Raw genomic sequence first — 20005 nt, forward strand, 5'->3', positions numbered from 1 at the left:
TTTTCATTTAAACAGAAATCCTTGAAGTTCCAACGTAATTCAATGGTGTAATATCCCACGGCGCCCATTGATTCCTATGGAGCCTCATTGTCAAAACAAGGCTTTGTAGGTCACTCCCGCTCAGCGGCAGGTACAGAATTTCTCATGAGTATGAAAAATTCAGGATCTGCCACAGATAGTCACTGACTTATGGGGCCTTTTTCTAATACTACTGATTGACATGCTTTATTTATGATTCTCCACTGAGGTTCTTACTACAAAATAATGGTGACCGACACTCTGAGACATGAACCTAGGAAGATGCTGAATTCAACACTGAATTGGAAAACTACTAGAGCTGATCCTGGTGGCTGGATATCATTATCTAGTGGTCTTTGCTTTGTGGTCTTTAATTAGAATGTGAACTGTTTTGTCACAAATACCTTAGTGATATTCAAATTTTTCAACATGACTTGCAATTTCAATGGACATATTGTATTGTTAAAAAATGTGTTTTTCCAAGATTATATTATTGAAAAAGTAATAAAAGTGTTATTTTTTGCAGATGACTATATTAGGAGATCAAAGAGACTTCTAACACCAGACTTTCAATCATATAATCTTGATGTACTACAAGAAACATATGAAGAACATTGTGTTATCCCACCTGTACCCTCGGTGCTTCACAACAAAGTTCTATCTTCTGAATCATCACAGACAATTAAGGAAAATAAAAGTAGTAGAAGGGATGTTAGAACTACCAAAGGAAAGAAGACGTTTTCATGTTCAGAGTGTGGGAAATATTTTAATGATCAATCGAGCCTTATTGTACATAAGAGAATTCACACAGGGGAGAAGCCATATGCATGTCCAGAATGTGGAAAATGTTTTACAAAGAAATCAACTCTTGTTATACATCATAGAATTCACACAGGGGAGAAACCATTTTCATGTTCAGAGTGTGGGAAATGTTTTGCAGATAAATCAACTCTCGTTAAACATCAGAGAACTCACACAGGGGAGAAGCCATTTTCATGTTTAGAGTGTGGGAAAGACTTTAATCATAAATCAAATTTTGTTAAGCATCTGAGAATTCACACAGGGGAGAAGCCATTTTCATGTTCAGAGTGTGGGAAACATTTTAATCACAAATCAAATGTTCTTATACATCTTAGAACTCACACAGGGGAGAAGCCATTTTCATGTTCAGAGTGTGGGAAATATTTTAATCAGAAATCAAATTTTCTTAAGCATCAGAGAATTCACAGAGGGGAGAAGCCATTTTCATGCTCAGAATGTGGGAAATGTTTTGCAGATAAATCAACTCTTGTTAGACATCAGAGAACTCACATGGGGGTGAAGCCATATTCATGTTCAGACAGTGGGAAAAGTTTTGTGTGTAAACCATATTTGGTTAAATATAAAACAAGTCATATAGGTAATAAACCAGAACTATGTTGAGACTGTGTGAAATGCTTTTCTTTCAAAACAACTCTTGTTAAACATTAAAGAGCTCACATACAGAACATGAAAAGCCTTTTTCATATCCAGAATGTAGAAAATATTTTATTTGAAAATTAAATTCTGTTTATCAGAAATTAAGACTTATTACTCATAAAGGGGTGAAGACATCTTCATGTTCTGAATTTATGGAGCTAGGCAACGGCATAATCACCAGCCCTAGAACTGATTGGAGCTATCGGACGATAACGCATGATCGCACCAATGACTGAAAAGATATGCAGTTTGACTTCACAGTGACCGCTCTTCTCTGCGTCATTCCAACTTGGAGAGCGGCCACTATGTAGTTATGTTGAAGATCTGCTGGGTCTTGTGGTGCCATAGATTATTTTAGCCTCTACCCCCACCACTTCTGCTGCTATTGACTGAAGGTACATGAAAATTTGACCAATACACATCTCGTCTTATCTATTTGATTTATAAAGAGAAAGCCACTCCATAACAAGCTTGAATAAAGAAAAAAAACAGGAGCATTAGGGTATGTGCGCACGTTGCTTTTTACCTGCTTTTTTGCTGCTTTTTCTTCTGCGCTGTTTAATGCCAAAATGGATGTGTTCTTCTATTCAAGCAAAGTCTATGGGAATTTGGGTTTCTTGTTCACACTATGTTGTTCAAAATGCTGCCTTTTTGTGGCAGAACTTTGGTCAAAAACTCAGCTTTTCAAAGAAGCAACATGTCAATTGTTTTTGCCATTTGGGTTTTGCACTGCAAAGCTGAGTTTTTGACCAAAGTTCTGCCACAAAAAGGCAGCATTTTGAACAACATAGTGTGAACAAGAAACCCAAATTCCCATAGACTTTGCTTGAATTGTTATACAAAAGATGAACACCCACATGCATGTGAAAGACAGGATAAGTAATAGTACTGATATTTTAAGGGAAACCAGGGGAGCTAAGTGGGCAAAATTGCATACAATCACTTAGAAATAACCCTATAGCTCGACCGCTATAGCCATAACAAAACTATGGATGATAGTCAATCAAAGAAACCACAACAAGCAACAAAAACAGGGTTCCATATAGATAGCATTAATGTAACAGCCCGGTGGATCAACCGCTGCAATCACAAATGCCCAGCAGCTTACCCATGGGTAAAGAATTAAAGTTCCTGTCCGTTCAGATGCATGTGAAAAGACACTCCAACGCGCGTTTCGCTTGATTTAGATGTTAGCTTCAAATTACAGAGTAATGTCTGCTCACTCGAAATTTTGGGTGCTCGAAAAAAAGAAGTCAAATAAAGATTGATTATTTTCGGCACACCATGGGTGAAATAACAGGAGTTCAAAGAATAATATTTGCAATATAAGTCCACTTTTTATTTTTCAAGCAGAAAAAATGTAAAAAAGAATAATACAGATGTCCAAAGACCAACGTTTCAACCTTTTTGGGCCTTTATTGAGGTGCTTATCTGGAGAGTGTGTGTGCGCAGTGTCTTATAAAATAAGAGAAATGGCACTCAGGTGGACTCCGTAGTTAGAGGCTTGTGGAAGATGTAGAGGGCTCTGCGTTCACAGGAACTGACAAGTGTTTCCTGCATCTATGTTGTAGCGAACACTGTTATATACAAGAACATGTATTGTTCACCAGTCCTATATCTGGACCTGTATCTTATACTTCAGCAAAATGTAGGGAAATCCCCCTATGAGGTATTGTGTGCACAGATGTCCTATTTGCTTCCAATATCTGTGTGGCTATGCAAATAATGAGATCCACCTTGCTTAGGAAGAGAGAAGAGACATCTCAAGGGACTGTATTCATACATGCAAGGTGCTGTTGTCCTCAGTGTTCTGAGCTGGTATCATCAGTGTTACCAAAAGGCAAATCAGTCCTCAAAGGGTCATAGGGAACCTGTGTCCTGGACAAGAGTGCAGACGCATGGTGAGCCTGTAAGGGCACAAAGTTTCCAATGCGTTTCGAAGGCTAACGTGTCTCCTTCATCAGGGGTCACAGGGATCTTAGTTACCCGCTGTAATCTCAGCCGCTTGCCATCCACACTTCCCAACAGGATCATTATCCATACGGAGTGTTCTTCAGCATCTTTGGAAGCAAGTGGCGGTGTGAACCCCTGTAAAGCTCCAGTCAAGCCCTCACTACCGGATGCTTCAAGCATCAGCACACCGCTACTCCAGCCCTACTCTAGCCTCCATTTGATCACCATCTCGGTTTCCTTTCTCATCTCCCAGGCAAGTACTAGTATACAGTTAAACCTATGATTTAAGTACGGATTTGGCATTTATTGTCAGACCTCAACATACTTCTAAACTTTTTAGGGCACTTAACTAGCGTTCTTCAATCTATACTGTTTGTGTTGGGAAGCGCAGTAGTGTGTTTTGTCTATCAGCATTACTGATTAGCGTCTGTGCTCGCTTTTGGCCAGGACTTTTTTTGTCCTGTCCATTTTTCCCTACCTTTTGCACCACATCTGTGCTTGTGTCCTGCAACTACTAATCAGTGACGCATGTCACTGATCGGCGTCCCTGCTCAGTTTTGGACAAGACCTTTTCTTTTATGTCGGGACCTTAATTTGACGCACATTTGACCCCGGATGTTGAATCACATATAAGTCAGTGGAGACTCGAACTTGTGGACTGTAAAATAACCATGGTAAGGGCTAGGGCGCTGCAAAAGGAAGCAAAAAGGGGGAAAGAGCAGGACAATTGCCCTGCAAACAAATGTAGATAGGGAAATTACTTAACTGGGTTCTATAACCTTAGCAATTATGGTTACATAGCAAGTAAATGAAGAAAATACAATTTTTAACCCCTTCCCGACCAGCCGATTTTGCGCTTTCTGTTTTTTTCGCCATTTGTATTATGAGATACGTAACTTTTTTATTTTTCAGTTTATATGGCCATGCGTTTTTTGCAGAATGAGCTGTACTTTTAAATGAAACCAGTGAAATGAGTTTTGCCAGATAGTGTACTGGAAAACGGCAAAAAAAATCCAAATGTGGAAAAATTGCAAAAAAAAAAGTGCGATTGCAATATACTTTTTGAGATATTTTATTCACTGTGTTCCCTATATGGTAAAACTGATGTGTTGTTATGATGCCTCAGGTCAGTATGCGTTTGTAGACACCAAACATAAATAGGTTTACTTTTATCTAAGTGGTTAAAAAAATCAGAAGTTTGTCCGAAAAAGTGGCGTATGTTTTGCGCCATTTTTCGCAACCTGTAGCGTTCTCATTTTTTGCAATCTATGGCTCAGTGACAGTTTAGTTTTTGCGTCTCGAGCTTTCGTTTTTAACGGTAAGATTTTTGCACAAATGCTACGATTTGATCGTCTGTTATTGCATTTAGCTCAAAATTTGTGGCGATCAAAAAACGTAATTTTGGCATTTGGAATTTTTTCGCCGCTACACCATTTACCAATCAGATTAATTGATTTCATATTTTCATAGATCGGGAATTTCTGAATGTGGCGATACTAAATGTGTGTATATTTTTTATATTTTTAACCCTTTAATTTTTCCTTTCGTCACGACAGCACCCACGAGCACCCACGAGAGAGGGATCCGCCCCCTTCAGGACAGGAAACCTACAGATAAAAAGGGGCGGTCCCCCTCCCTCATCAGTTGGTTTCCTGTCCTGCAGGGATCGGAACCTACAGTACCTGGGTCCAGTTGAGTCCGTGCGGTCTCCAAGGGAACGGCGGAGCTCAGGATCCGGAAGCACGGTCGGTGGAGCTCCCCTCGTGGACTCCGTCCTCCGGTGCACCTCGTCCTCTTTCTCCTGGTCCGGCTTTGCCTCCAGGGATATGACGCCTGCAGCAGAGCGTGCTTCTACCGGAACGTGTGCGCGGCGGGGGGGAGCCCTGCCGCGTCAGCGCACGCTCCCTGCTGTAGTGACCCGGAAGTATGCAGGAGCGCTTCCGGGGGAGCGGCCGGGAAGGTTCCTAGTGAAGCCCGTGGTCCCCTCCATCCTGGCCGGACGCTGCGGTGCTGGTGAGTTGCTATGGCGGTCGGGCCGGAGCCTCTCCCTGACGCGTGCCTGCGTCTTCACCGCTGCACGGCGTGTGCACGCGAGAAGGGGTGTCCTGGGCCTGCCGCGTCCGCGTTCTGTCTCCACGACGGTGGCCCGGCTGTGCTCCTGCTTCCGCAGATCGGGGGGGGCTCGGCTGTGGATCTCTGCCAGCCCTTCCCCCGGCCCTTCTGTCCGGGGTTAGTCCCCTTCTAGGACGGTCCCTCTGCCGTCAGCGTCCCTCATGCTATGCTGTGGCAGGCGTCCTGGTGGTGTCTGCACTGGGGTGTGCGCTGGGGTGCCCTCTTGGTCTGTGCTCGGTGGCCTCTGTGCCCTCCTGCCTCTGAGCTCCTGGGCCCCTGTGGACTCCTGGCCCCTGTGGCCTCCTGGCCTCGGTGGAACCTGGCCCCTGTGTCCTCCTGGCCTCTGTGGCCTCCTGGCCCCTGTGACCTCCTGGCCTATGTGGCCTCCTGGCCTCTGTGGCCTCCTGTGGCCTCTGTGGTCTTCTGTGACCTCTGTGGCCTCTGGGCCTCTGTGCACTCCTGGCCCCTGTGGACTCCTGGCCCCTGTGGACTCCTGGCCCCTGTAGCCTCCTGGCCCCTGTGGACTCCTGGCCCCTGTGGACTTCTGGCATCTGTGTCCTCCTGGCCTCTGTGTTCTCCTGGCCTCTGTGTCCTCCTGGCCTCTGTGTCCTCCTGGCCTCTGTGGCCTCCGGGCCGCTTGCCTTCTGTGGCCTCTGGGCCTCTTGGCTTCTGTGGCCTCCGGGCCTCTTGGCTTCTGTGGCCTCCGGGCCTCTTGGCTTCTGTGGCCTCCGGACCCCCTGGCTTCTGTGGCCTCCTGGCCTCTGTGGTCTCTGGGCCTTTTTGGCTTCTGTGGCCTCTGGGCCTCTTGGCTTCTGTGGCCTCTGGGCTTCTGTGGCTTCTGGGCCTCTTGGCTTCTGTGGCTTCGGGGCCTCTTGGCTTCTGTGCCCTCTGGGCCTCTTGGCTTCTGTGCCCTCTGGGCCTCTTGGCTTCTGTGGCCTCTGGGCTTCTGTGGCCTCGGGCCTCCTGGCTTCGGTGGCCTCCTGGCTTCTGTGGCCTCCTGGGCCTCCTGGCTTCTGTGGCCTATGGGCCTCCTTGCTTCTGTGGCCTCTGGGCCTCCGGGCTTCTGTGGCCTCTGTGCCTGTTGGCCTCTGTGCCTGTTGGCCACTGTGCCTGTTGGCCTCTGTGCCTGTTGGCCTCTGTGCCGCTTGGCCTCTGTGCCGCTTGGCCTCTGTGCCGCTTGACCTCTGGCTTGACCTCTGTGCCGCTTGGCCGCTGTGCCGCTTGGCCTCGGTCCCTCCGGGCTTCTGTGCTTCGGGGCCTCGGTCCTCTGTGCCTCCTGGCCTCGTGCTTCTTGGCCTCGTGCTTCCTGGCCTCATGCTCCTGGCCTCGTGCATCCTGGCCTCGTGCTTCTTGGCCTCGTGCTTCCTGGCCTCGTGCTCCGGGCCTCGTGCTTCCTGGCCTTGTGCTTCCTGGCCTCGTGCCTCTGTCAGTCTGTCCCTCCGGGCCTGGGGCCTCTGTGCCTCCTGGCCTTGGGCCTCTGTGCCTCCTGGCCTTGGGCCTCTGTGCCTCCTGGCCTTCGGCCTCTGTGCCTCCGGGCCTTTGGGCCTCTGTGCCTCGGGCCTCTGTGCCTTCTGGCCTCGGGCCTCTGTGCCTTCTGGCCTCGGGCCTCTGTGCCTCCTGGCCTTGGGCCTCTGTGCCTCCTGGCCTCGGGCCTCTGTGCCTCCTGGCCTCGGGCCTCTCTGCCTCCTGGCCTCGGGTTTCTCTCCCTCCTGGCCTCGGTGCCTCCTGCCTCGGTGCCTCCTGGCCTCGGGCCTCTGTGCCTTGTGCTTCCTGGCCGCGTGCCTCTGTTGCCTCCTGGTCTCGTGTCTCCGGCCTCTGTGCTTCCGGGTCTTGTGCTTCCTGGCCTCTGTGCTTCCGGGCCTCCTGGCCTCTGTACTTCCTTGCCTCCTGGCCTCCGGCCTTCCTGGTCTCTGGGCCTCCTGGCCTTTGTGGCCTCTGTGGCTTCTTGCCTTCTGTGGCTTCCTGGCCTCTGGACCTCCCGGCCTTGGGCCTCCGGGCCCTGTGCCTCTGTGCCTCCTGGCCTCCTGCTTCTGTGCCTCCTGGCCTCGGGCCTCTGGGCCTCCTGCCCTCTGTGTTTCCTGGCCTCCTGCCCTCTGTGTTTCCTGGCCTCCTGCCCTCTGTGTTTCCTGGCCTCCTGCCCTCTGTGCCTTCTGCCCTCTGTGCCTCTTGGACTCTGTGCCTCTTGGCCTCTGTGTCTCTTGGCCTCTGTGCCTCTGGGCCTCTGCGTCTCCTGCAGCTGGGCCTCTGGGCCTCTTGGCCTCTGGCCGTCTGGGCCTCTGGGCTTCTGTGCCTCTGGGCTTCTGTGCCTCTGGGCTTCTGTGCCTCTAGGCTTCTGTGTCTCTGGGCTTCTGTGTCTCTGGGCTTCTGGGCTTCTGTGCCTCTGGGCTTCGGTGCCTCTGGGATTCTGTGCCTCTGGGGGCTTATGTGCCTCTGGGCTTCTGTGCCTCTGGGCTTCTGTGCCTCTGGGCTTGTGTGCCTCTGGCCCTCTGTGCCTCTGGCCCTCTGTGCGTCTGGCCCTCTGTGCGTCTGTGGTTCTTGGCCTCTGTACTCTTGGCCTCTGGGCCTCTTGGCCTCTGGGCCTCTTGGCCTCTGTGCCTCTTGGCCTTTGGACCGCGGGGGCCTGTGTTCTGGTCTTCCACCTCTGCCGCCTTGCGCCTCCCTGGCCTTGCGCCGGGCCTGGCGCCTCGGGCTTCTTGCTTCGCTTCTGGTGTTTTTTGTCGGGGCATTGCTGCCTTCCCGTCCTTGCTGCGCTGTAGGCCGCCAGTCCGCACCCAACCTTGTGGTCGGCTGTGGATGCTCTTCCTGCCCTCCCTTCCTCCCTCCTCATCTGCTGTCTTCCGTTGTCCTCTGTTCTGCCGTTCTCCTGTCAGGAAGGGTTATGGGTCTCTCGGTCGGTCCCCTCCGGGTGACTGTTTCTGCCCTGGGCGCCCTGTTTACATCCCGTCTTGCGGGTTCTGAGGGGTTGTGCACTTCCTTCTGGCTGGGGGCCGCTGCCAGCCGGCCCGTCTACCGGCTCTCCTCCCTGAGGTCTTGCTCTGGGGTTGGGCGCCCTACCCTTTGCGCCCTTCTTGCCCCTCTCTGTCATGTGCTCTTTCTCCCTTCCTTCCTTTCGCGTCCTTGCTTGGGGCGACGCTGTCCCCCCCGGGTCGCTCGGCGGCCCCTTGGCGGCTGGATGGGTCTTTTGTTTTTTGTCTTTCAGGGTTCCGGCTGTGCTCCTCTGGTGTCGTGCCGTCCTTTGCCCCGATGGCTGTGGGCTACGGTTTCCCTCGCGTCTGTGGTGCAGCCTGTTCTCCTGTCCTCCTCGGTGACGGATCGTTTTCCTGCGAGGTGGCCTCCTACTTGGTGGCTGTGGTGGATGTCTCCTCGACGGTTTTGTAAGACTGTGCCTTGGTCTTCTCCTTCAACTTTTCCGGGCTCTGCCGGCTGGCCTTTGGTTCTTCCACTAACCTTCCGTTGGCAGCTTGGCTCTTCCCGTGGTTATCCCGCCCTCAGTGTGTCTTCTCTCTAAGTCTCTCGTGGGTGCTGTCGTGACGAAAGGAAAAGACTATATTACGTACCGGTAATGGGATTTTCCTGAGTCCACGACAGCACCCTTTACACCCCTGCCCTTTCTTTGTTTGTTTTTTCTCACACTTCGGTGTCCTGGGATTGGTCTGTGTTATTTACTAATTCTTTGGCGATTCCTCTCCCGGTCTCTGCAACCAACTGATGAGGGAGGGGGACCGCCCCTTTTTATCTGTAGGTTTCCTGTCCTGAAGGGGGCGGATCCCTCTCTCGTGGGTGCTCGTGGGTGCTGTCGTAATATAGTCTTTCGATGGGGCAAAAAAGGGAATGATTTGAACTTTTAGGTTTTTATTTTTTTTAATTTTTTAAAACTTTTTTTTATTTTACTAGGTCCCCTAGGGGACTATAACGATTAGCTGTCTGATCACTCTTCCATCTCTGCTGATCACAGCTACACAGCTGTGAACATAAGATATGCTCAGCTCCTATCTCACACAGCTCTCGGCTGGGTGAAACAAGTGAATCATGTAAGCTACAGAAGTCATCACATGAACCTGTGCTACCATGACAACCACTGGGAGTCACGTGATTACGTCACGTGACTTCCGGAATCGGGTGGTGAGTACGGATCTAACATTATCGCTGTTAATATCGCGCTGTCACATATTGACCGCCAATTAAGGGGATAAAAGGCACGGGTGGATAGCAATTCCGATCGTACCTAGCAGTCAAACATGTCAGCTGTATAAATCAGCTGAGATGTGCGCCGAATAAAAAATCACATTCCATTCGGACCAATATTACTCTATGGGGCAGCTCCCATGAGCGATTGTTTTCTCAGCCCTAATCGGACCGAGAAAACAGTCACAGCATGCTGCGGGTGGAATGCGATCTTGTTTCACTTGCACCCATTCAAGTCTATGTAGCGAGAGAAACATCGCATTGCTCTCACGTTACACCAGTGTAACGCGAGAGCAGTGCAATTCTCGCATCCGCTGGCAATGGTAGAGATAGGGAGATAAATCCCTTCTGATGTGAATTCCATCAGAGATGGTGCTGTCCCTGGGAGTGTTTCTGGACTCCCTCTGGTAGCTAGTGCTGGTAGTGAGTCTGATTCTGCATTTGTCGCTCAGACAGGTGTAGAAGATGATTGCTGTTTCAGCTAGCCTATTGAGTCCAGCCTGGGGGGTATATAGGAAAGCTGTCTCTGTCTAACCTTTGCCGGTGATAATTGTTTTGCCTCATGGGAAGATGTCCTGAATCCTTGTCCTCCAGCCTTCGGGCCTTTTGCCTGCCTCTTTAGGTTTTTGTTTTACCTTTTGAGCCTTTTTTGGATTCTCCAGGAATGCTTTCAACAGCGGTTTTTCATTCCTTTTGTATCTGTTCTGTTCCCATGTCTTCCTGAGTCTGCAGCAATGCCTGATAAGTATTTTGCTCTCTAGGTTTGGGCTTGGTTGGGGCTTAATTTGCACTGAAGGGTTTTCCTGCTTGATTTATGCCTTTTCCTGAACCTGTGTTTGACAATATTATCTTCTGTTTCTTGCTGGTGAATAAGTGCTTTTCCTGCACCATTTTTGGAGAGCGATTTATTCTCAGCAAGAAAGGGAGTTGTTACTCCTTGCCTGATCAGGATTTGTATTTTGGTATCTCATGTATTTTTGTAGTTATGATCTTTCTTATTACATTTGCATTTTCCATTTAAATGTATTTGCACAAGAGTTCCTGATATAGCGGGTGGAAAATCATGTGATTTTCAAGGGAATAATTTTTATTATCAGGTATTGGTATTTTTTCAGGGTTTTTGCTGGCTGCAACCAGTAATCTATCTTATCCTTTTGTATCTAGCTAGCAGGGCCTCACTTTGCTTAACCATATTCTTTCCATATGTGTGTTGATTTTTCTTAGATCACCGTTGTTATATGTTGGGGGCTTTTTACTTTCCTTTCCTTTGGGGCGCTTCTGAGGCAAGTCAGGATTCCTCATTTGATCTTTGAGGTTAGCTAGTTCTCCGGCAGTGACGAGGCATCTAGGTTGGTTGGGAACGCTCCACCGCTACTTCTAGTTGTGTCGTTGTAGTCAGGGGATTGCAGCCAGCTAAAGGCCCAGTCACACTAAACAACTTACCAGCGATCCCAACAACGATACAACCTGGTAAGGGATCGCTGGTAAGTTGCTAGGAGGTCGCCGGTGACATGTCACACTAAGCGACGCTCCAGCGATCCCACCAGCAACCTGATCTGGCAGGGATCGCTGGAGCGTCGCTACACGGGTCGCTGGTGAACTGTCACACAGGCAGATCTCACCAGCAACCAGTGACCAGCCCCCAGCCAGCAGCGCCGCGTGGAAGCGATGCTGCGCTTGGTAACTAAGGTAAATATCGGGTAACCAACCCGATATTTACCTTTGTTACCAGCGCACACCGCTTATGTGCTGGCTCCCTGCACACCTAGCCACAGTACACATCGGGTTAATTACCCGATGTGTATTCTGCTACGTGTGCAGGCAGCAGGAGCCGGCTTCTGCAGACGCTGGTAACCACGGTAAACATCGGGTAACCAAGAAGCCCTTACCTTGGTTACCCGATATTTACCTTCGCTACCAGCGTCCGCCGCTCTCACACTGCCAGTGCCGGCTCCCTGTTCCCTGCACTCCCAGCCACAGTACACATCGGGTTAATTACCTGATGTGTACTCTGGCTACGTGTGCAGAGAGCAGGGAGCCGGCACTGACAGCGTGAGAGCGGGGACGCTGGTAACGAAGGTAAATATCGGGTAACCAAGGTAAGGGCTTCTTGGTTACCCGATGTTTACCGTGGTTACCAGCGTCCGCAGAAGCCGGCTCCTGCTGCCTGCACATTTACCTATTGCTCTGTCGCTGTCACACAGAGCGATGTGTGCTTCACAGCGGGAGAGCAACAACTAAAAAATGGTCCAGGACATTCAGCAACAACCAACGACCTCACAGCAGGGGCCAGGTTGTTGCTGGATGTCACACACAGTGACATCACTAGCAACATCACAAAAGTTGTTCCTTAGCAGCGATGTTGCTAGCGATGTTGCTTAGTGTGACGTGGCCTTAAGTTTCCAACTACTCTTTGTGAAATATTTTCAATCTTTTAATGGGATTTTTGTAGATCTTTTTGCGGTCTCCTGGCCATAACACCCTCCCTCCCCTCCGCAGCGCCAGCCCTCCACTTCGCAGCTGTGGTCTGATCACATGACCAGACCACAGTAGCATGACTCTCGGCTCCCGTTGTGCTGCAAACGTGAGCCAAGTGTCATGTGGGCACTCGCAGTAATCCCTGTGTGGCCTCAGCCTAGCATTATGACCGCTAGGACGTAATTTACTGCCCGCGGTCGTTAAGGGGTTAAGAGTTCCCCCATAGAGACTGATTTCACAGTTCCTCTACAGACGAACAGTTCTCAAAAATGCCCCTATATAGCCTGTTTTCGGATATTACCCACACAGCCAAGTTAGGAATAATGGAATAGGACACTACTTTGATTGTTGTTGGTACTGGGTCCATGATTAAGAGGGGGTTGAGTAAAAATACGTTTGATAAGTAATTTTCGGGCAAATAAATGCACATCTTTAATAGCGATAAAGGTATCTAGTTGCATAGTAGGGGCAAAGGACAGGCCCCTGCTAAGCAACCGGATTTGGACATCAGATAAAATGTGATCAGATAGGTTAATTACCTTGAATTGATCAGTCCTTTCCTTCACCGCTTGAAGAAAAGTGCCTGTTTTTCTGATTCCGCCCGAACTGGTGTTAACGGTACTAACAGATGGTGATTCATCTTCCGATTGGTCCACCTTGTGGGGACACGGGGCTCAGTGGGTGCTCTCGTACACTAAAACCCGCCACCTTTAGAAAGACAGCGTGGCTCAGGGCTCATCCCAACTGAACGCCGGCCTCCTTAACCGTGGGCGTAACACTACTCAGACAACACAGGGTGAGGGAACCACAATAATTAGACTTTATTGGATCCCCAAGCAATTAACGGCACATAACACATAACCAGCAAAACACACAAATGTAACAGTCAACAGAGTCTCACCCTTCCGCTGGCTCACCAGGGATTTAGAATGTGCATGACTCACAGGTTCCAGGGCTACTTACTCCAATACAGCAGCACCCCGCTTTCGGCGGGCACCCACCGTGACTGGAATAACGCCAGATTTAGGAAGATGTGTGAGGTCTGCAAAGTCTGTAACAGGTGACTGAACTGTCCCAACCTGAGTGTCCTCCTTAGGTAGTCCTGGTATGATGATACAATCCTGGCAGCCGGGGTCGAAATCCCTAGGCTGTGGATATGGTCTCCAACCGGAACTGGAGCCCCTAGATTGAAGCCATAAGATATCCTGATCCTCTAGTCAGCTCCAAAGAGCTTAGACTGGATCCATCAGCATCCATCAACCTTCATCAACCCTGGTGGCTTAAAGAAGTCCCTTTTATAGCCATAACCTTCCCTTAGGATACACTGTGTCCTCATCGATTGGTTGGACAAGATTGCTTCTCCCATTGGATGAATTTCAAGCTGCATGGATAATGTTCAATTAAATGATGTGCATAGAAAGACTCAGTATATCTACATGGAGTCGGCAAGTCACAGACTGAACAATGGCTACTAAGGTAATCACATTAGCAATACACAACTACAATACAATGGTTACTGGAAAAGTCTGGAGAACAATACGTCTAGCTTTCAGTGGCCAACACAATTACATTGAGTCAACAAGAGTCTTGTAAAAACAATGAGGGACTTCTCCCCCATCTATAGACAATCTATCATGCTGTCTGGCTGGATTTTAAGAAACTTTAACCCATGAGAGTCCATGTCGTCACACACCTCACTCGCCGTAGTTGCTTATGAAATTGATCCTATTTTTGGTCTGCCTCTTTTAAATGGTCCTGTTTTAAATTGCCATCTAAATATTTTTTTATTGGCATAATCAGAGACGTTACGTTTGGATTTGTGGATAGGCTCAACCAAAATTCAACCAAAATTCCATTAATGTCTTCCTAACATAAATTTGGCCGCGAGATGGACTTCTTGGATATTAAGATCACGGTCACAGATGAGGGAGCCCTTGATACTGAGATTTATAGAAAGCCCACGGCCACTAATGCTTTTCTTCATGCTAGATCCTCCCACACTCCGGCTACTATTAGGAGTATCCCCATAGCCCAACTTCTAAGAGCCAGGAGGATTTGTTCCTCCGAAGTGGCTTTTGCTAAACAGGCTCAGGATCTAACAATTAGATTTTTACATCGTCGTGGGTATAGCAGAAGAATGATAAGGCGTGGTGTAAATCGGGTAAAGTCACATACTAGGGAGTCCCTCCTATACCCTAACTATCTACAACCCAAGCCCCGTAAGGAGGGTGAGGTACGATTGATTACGACATATAACAATCGATGGAGAGATGTGGGTGGGATCCTTAGAAAACATTAGGACATCTTGAAAACCGACCCGATTTTGAGTAAGAACTTGTCACCATACCCACTTATAACAGCAAGAAGGGCTAGAAACATCAGGGACCATTTGGTCCATAGCCATTATGGGCTTGGTAAAAGCAGTCAAAATAAAACAGGCATTACTGGTTTCTTTCCCAGCGGATTGTGTAAAGCGTGCGCAAATATGTGCAAAGCCAAAACGTTTAGAGGTACTAGAAATAACAAGGAGTATGATATTAGATTATATCTAAGCTGTACCTCAAAAGCCATAATTTACCAGGCCTCCTGTCCATGTGAGTTATATTATATTGGCGTGACCACCCGAGAACTCAAAACTCGGGTGGGAGAACATGTCAGGGACATCAAGAATTCCAAGGAGGCCTCAGGTAATGAAAAATTAAAAACAATTCCACGCCACTTTAAGGAATTCCACAATTCTGACTCTAGACATCTTAGAGTCAAAGCAATTGATCAGATCAGGGTGGACATACGTGGCAGAGATATAGGCAAATCCTTGGCCCAGCTTGAGAGCCGGTGGATATACCGGCTGGGCACAGTCTCCAGACGGTTTAAATGAGTCTTTTTGGCTTTAACGCTTTCCTTTGAGTTCTGAGTGACAGATTGATACAATTCAGATGTATATAGAATACAGGTTCACACAGGGAACAAGGGATAACACCATATGATTAGACTTAACTTAAGGACTGTAAGTATTCTTCCACAGAACATAAATCACATAGGTCACTTAAATCATGCAATCCAGATGAGTCCAAATAGGTCACAAGGCGTATGATATCCAGTCACACTAGTAATAGGGTGAACCGCCGACCATCAAATCAATTTGATTCAGTCTCCACCTCGACGCGTTTCCCCACAGAGAAATATGGGGTTCATCAGGAGGCTATACAGTGTGTTGTATGGGGAAACGCGTTGAGGTGGAGATAATCCAATCTATGAAGTTGAAGGCTCACCTCTATCAATATAAAGGGAATTGTTGGAGAGCACCCCTATATACCTCCTTGGATTTATAAGGACTGAAATCTTCCTTCCTTCCATACTATGTGGCGCTGCCTGAACCATTTTTTGTGGTCCCAAGGATAAGTTTGGGCTCTGACTCCATCCCTTATTTTGTGAACCTTCATTTTTTTGACAACTGTATATGTTTATTGTACACATTGTCTTTGTATTTTTATACATGCGACCGCTTGGTCTAGTACTTATGGTTATATATGCACGTTGGTGGTATGTGGCTTTGACCTATATAAAAAATAATAAAAAAATCTTATAAATTTGGAATAATTGAACTAATTACTGTTTGATAAATATTCCTGGGACCTGGAGTCCAATTAGTGTACTAATGAAGTAAAGGTGCCTTTGACTATAAATCATACAATCCATGTGATAGCCCCTTTTGGGTAGTTATATGTTCCCTATAGTGATGCTATTATTATGTATCATTAACGTTATGTGGTGGGTAATTAGGTAAAGGTGCCTTTAAATATAAATCATACAATTCATATAACAGCCCTTTTTGGGCAGTCATGTTCCCTATAGTGATGTTATTACTATGTATCCTTAATTTCATGAGGTGGGATTGATTTAAACAAACCTCTGATGAGAGTGTCCCACATAAGGCTGCAGCATTAACACATGCTGTGCGCGGCAATGCCTGACGGGGGATTTGCAATGCCTTACTACGGTTAAAACGTCGGCGTATTGCGCATGCGCGGTGGCCATGGCATCGCATTGCCATGGCCCCCGTGGTGGCCGGTTTCCTGGCGTGACCGGAACAGGCATTGCATCATTGTTTAGAAGATCCCCCAGTCATGGCGGCGCCCGCGCCGAACGAACATGTGCTCTGATGATGGCAGACCTTGGGACACCTGTAGATAATCATGCGCTATAGCAATGTGTATATATATCCTTCGATGCCACAGTAAGTACACCTGCCTCCCGAAGAAGCAGTACGTGAAATGCGTAGAGACGCGATGGCTGCGGGCACATCACCTCTTCATCTGTCAGGTCTGTGATTTATCTCTTCTGGATTAGCATGTGATTACGTGATCTGTGTTTGATACTGGAGTGTGTTAATGGGACCGCTTGCCTGAATGGAAGCATGGAGCTGGGATGAGGTAATTACCTCTATTAAATAGAATTTTATCTGAATATTTTGGCCTTTGAAAAAATTCCCTTATAGCTCATGTGGTTTTTCATTCGGGCAGACGGCTGTATCCCTGGCACATCACTGTATGAACAATAGGTTTATCATCTTTCAGCTCTGTTATCTATCTGTGTTGGATTAATATCCGACTATGTGATTTGCGTTTGACACTAGAAAGGGCTAAATAGTACTGCTTGCCTGAATGGAACTATGAAGTTGGGGTGAGATAATTATGTTCAGTAAACTGGAACCTGATCTAAATTTAGATATAGGCTGAACCTATACTAGAATTTTTTAAAAATAGTGTATAGGTTTATATGTACAATTGGCCCATTCAGATGAATCTGCTGTGCCCGTATCTACCTCTCCCCCTGTTAGGAGGAACACATTTGTAATTTTCACTGCCCTATTCTAAGGAGCAAAAATTGTCATTATTTTTGTTTTAATTAATATATCTGTCACGCTCTCCGGGTCCCCTGCTCTGCTCCCCGGTTCACCTGCCACGCTCCCCGGCTTCCCTGCTTCGCTCCCCGGCTCCTCTGTCAGGCGTCCCCCGCTCCCCGGTCTCCAGCCTCCATCGCCTGCGGTCCCCAGGCGGCCCGGTCCCCGCTCCCGGCGCCCGTCGGCTACTCAGCCCCAGCCCGGCTCTCCTGCTTCCTGCTCACCGCTCCCTGCCCTGGCTTCTGGCACCCGGGCCTCGCGCATGCGCATTAGGGCGCGCGCGCGGTCATTGACCCTCTCTTAAAGGGCCAGCGTCCACTGACAGGAAATTGAACACACAGGTACAGGGTATAAAAGGGTTTAATGTCCAAGTGGGCGGGGCCTGTTCTTCGTGTTTCCTAAGCTAGGAGTCAGGTCTCCTTGTCTCTGTGATATACTCACCTATCTCTCTTCTAGAGCCGCTCCTGCCTCGCCATCCGGTCCTGCCGATTCCCGAACCCCGAACGCTGACTATCTGCCATCCCGTCAGTCCGTACCATCTTTGATCCCTGTGGTGATCCATCCTCTCGCTCCATCGGTTCCGGACTCTGCCTGACAACATCTCGGCCTCCGAACCTGAGCTCCGTCACCCGGACTACCATCAGTGACTCCGTGGTCCCAGGGACTTCTGCATTCCACTCTTTTGCACGGACTGTCCTGCTACCTGTAGTGCTCCGGCTACCGGACCCCTTGCCTTCAGTAAGGTGTTCGGCCCAGTGGATCCACCTCCTGGGTCTACCCGTCCACCTGGCCCTAACAGTAAGAACAGGCCATGGATCCCGCCCAAGCACTAGCGGCCTTGCAGGAGGAACTCACACGCCAGCGTGAGACCCAGACCCGCATGCTGAACTTCATGTCTTCTGTGGACGCCCGCCTGAACACGCTGCAAGCGTCGGTCACATCTTCGGCATCTCGAGCTTCCACTGTACAATCCACGGCCACAGCTCCCGTGGCAGCCTCCTCGGATGCTTCCGGACTTCGTTTGGCCTCACCACCCCGGTACGCTGGAGATCCCAAGACCTGCAGGGGTTTCATCAATCAATGCTCTCTCCATTTCAAGCAGCTGCCGCACTTGTTTGCCTCCGACCAAGCCAAGGTCGCGTTCATGATGTCCCATCTAGAGGGTGAGGCACTGGCCTGGATGAACCCCTTGTGGGAGAAGGAAGATCCGGTGACCACCAACATCCAGGAGTTCCTGCAGGCATTTCGTGGCACCTTTGACGAGCCCGGACGCGCCTCCGCGTCTGCCTCATCTCTCCTCCGGCTACGTCAGGGGACTCTGACGGTGGGCCAATATGCCATCCGTTTTCGCACCTTGGCTTCGGAACTCGGGTGGAACAATGAGGCTCTAACTGCCGCTTTCTGGGAAGGCCTCTCGGGTCGTATCAAAGATGAGCTGGCTGGTCGTGACGTGCCGTCCACCCTGGATGCCCTGATTGCCCTAGCGACTCAAGTGGATCTTCGTTTTCAGGAACGATCCAAAGAGGTGTCCCGTGAGAGACGTCCGATACGGCATTTCTCTCCTCCGCAGAAGCCCGCCGTACTTCAGTCAACGTCATCTGGTGTCTCCGTCCACGAGCCCATGCAGATCGACCGTTTGCGGCAGTCTGAACAACGCTGAGCAGAACGGCTCGCCAAGGGCCTCTGCTTCTACTGCGGAGAGGGCACACACCTTCTACGCTCCTGTCCAGAGAGGCCGGGAAACTCCAAAGCCTAGGGTTGGTAGGAGAGGCCACCCTAGGTGCTGGGATTCTCTCAGACCCGGTTACGTGGACTGTTCAAGTGACAACGGGAGAGACGCGGTTCACGGCCGAGGCGTACCTCGATTCCGGGGCAGCAGGCAATTTCATCCAGCAGGCCACGGTGGACAAGTACCAGGTGCCTGTTACTCCACTCGACAAACCCCTCGTGATTGCCTCTGTGGATGGGAGACCCCTCTCTGACACCATCTCGTGGATCACTAAGCCGGTGGAACTGCGTATCGGTGCTCTACACACCGAGAACATCGCTCTCTATGTCCTCCCACACATGTCTCATCCAATCTTGCTGGGACTCCCCTGGTTACGGACACACGAACCCTCAGTCAGCTGGGGTACTGGTGAAATCACCCGATGGGGCTCCTCTTGCCACGAGAACTGTCTGAAGACTATTCAACCCATCCGACGGCCTCCGGTTCCAGAGTCCCTACCGGGACTGCCCTCGGCCTATTGGTCCTTCGCGGACGTCTGTGATAAAAAGGAGTGAGAGGTACTGCCGCCACATCGTCCTTACGATTGTGCCATCGACCTGCTCCCGGGAACTACACCACCTCGAGGACGGATATATCCGCTGTCTCCTGCCGAAACAAGGGCCATGTCTACTTACATCACAGAGAACCTGGCAAGGGGATTCATTCGGAGATCCTCCTCTCCTGCTGGAGCAGGCTTCTTCTTCGTTAAGAAGAAAGAGGGCAACCTACGCCCATGCATTGACTACCGGGGATTGAACCAAATCACCGTGAAAAATAAATACCCCCTGCCGCTCATCCCCGAATTGTTTGATCGGCTTAGAGGAGCTCGTGTGTTTACCAAGTTGGATCTTCGGGGTGCCTACAACCTGGTCCGCATCCGCTCTGGGGTCTGGGGACGAATGGAAGACCGCGTTCAATACTTGCGATGGGCACTATGAATACTGTGTGATGCCCTTCGGCCTGTGTAACGCACCAGCAGTCTTTCAAGAATTGGTGAACGACGTGTTCCGGGACCTTCTCTACATCTGTGTGGTGGTGTATCTTGATGACATCCTGGTCTTTTCTCCGGACCTTCAGACCCACAGAGAGAACGTGCAGCTGGTACTACAAAGACTGAGGAAAAATCGTCT

At 49.4% G+C, this 20005-nt stretch overlaps 1 pseudogene; it reads left to right on the forward strand.

Moving 5' to 3' along the window:
- Nucleotides 1-20005, forward strand: part of LOC142313016 (uncharacterized) — a 183075-nt pseudogene that overhangs the window by 99021 nt on the left and 64049 nt on the right.

The sequence above is a fragment of the Anomaloglossus baeobatrachus genome, chromosome 5 (assembly GCF_048569485.1).
Source record: "Anomaloglossus baeobatrachus isolate aAnoBae1 chromosome 5, aAnoBae1.hap1, whole genome shotgun sequence".
NCBI classification, from domain to species: Eukaryota; Metazoa; Chordata; class Amphibia; order Anura; family Aromobatidae; genus Anomaloglossus; species Anomaloglossus baeobatrachus.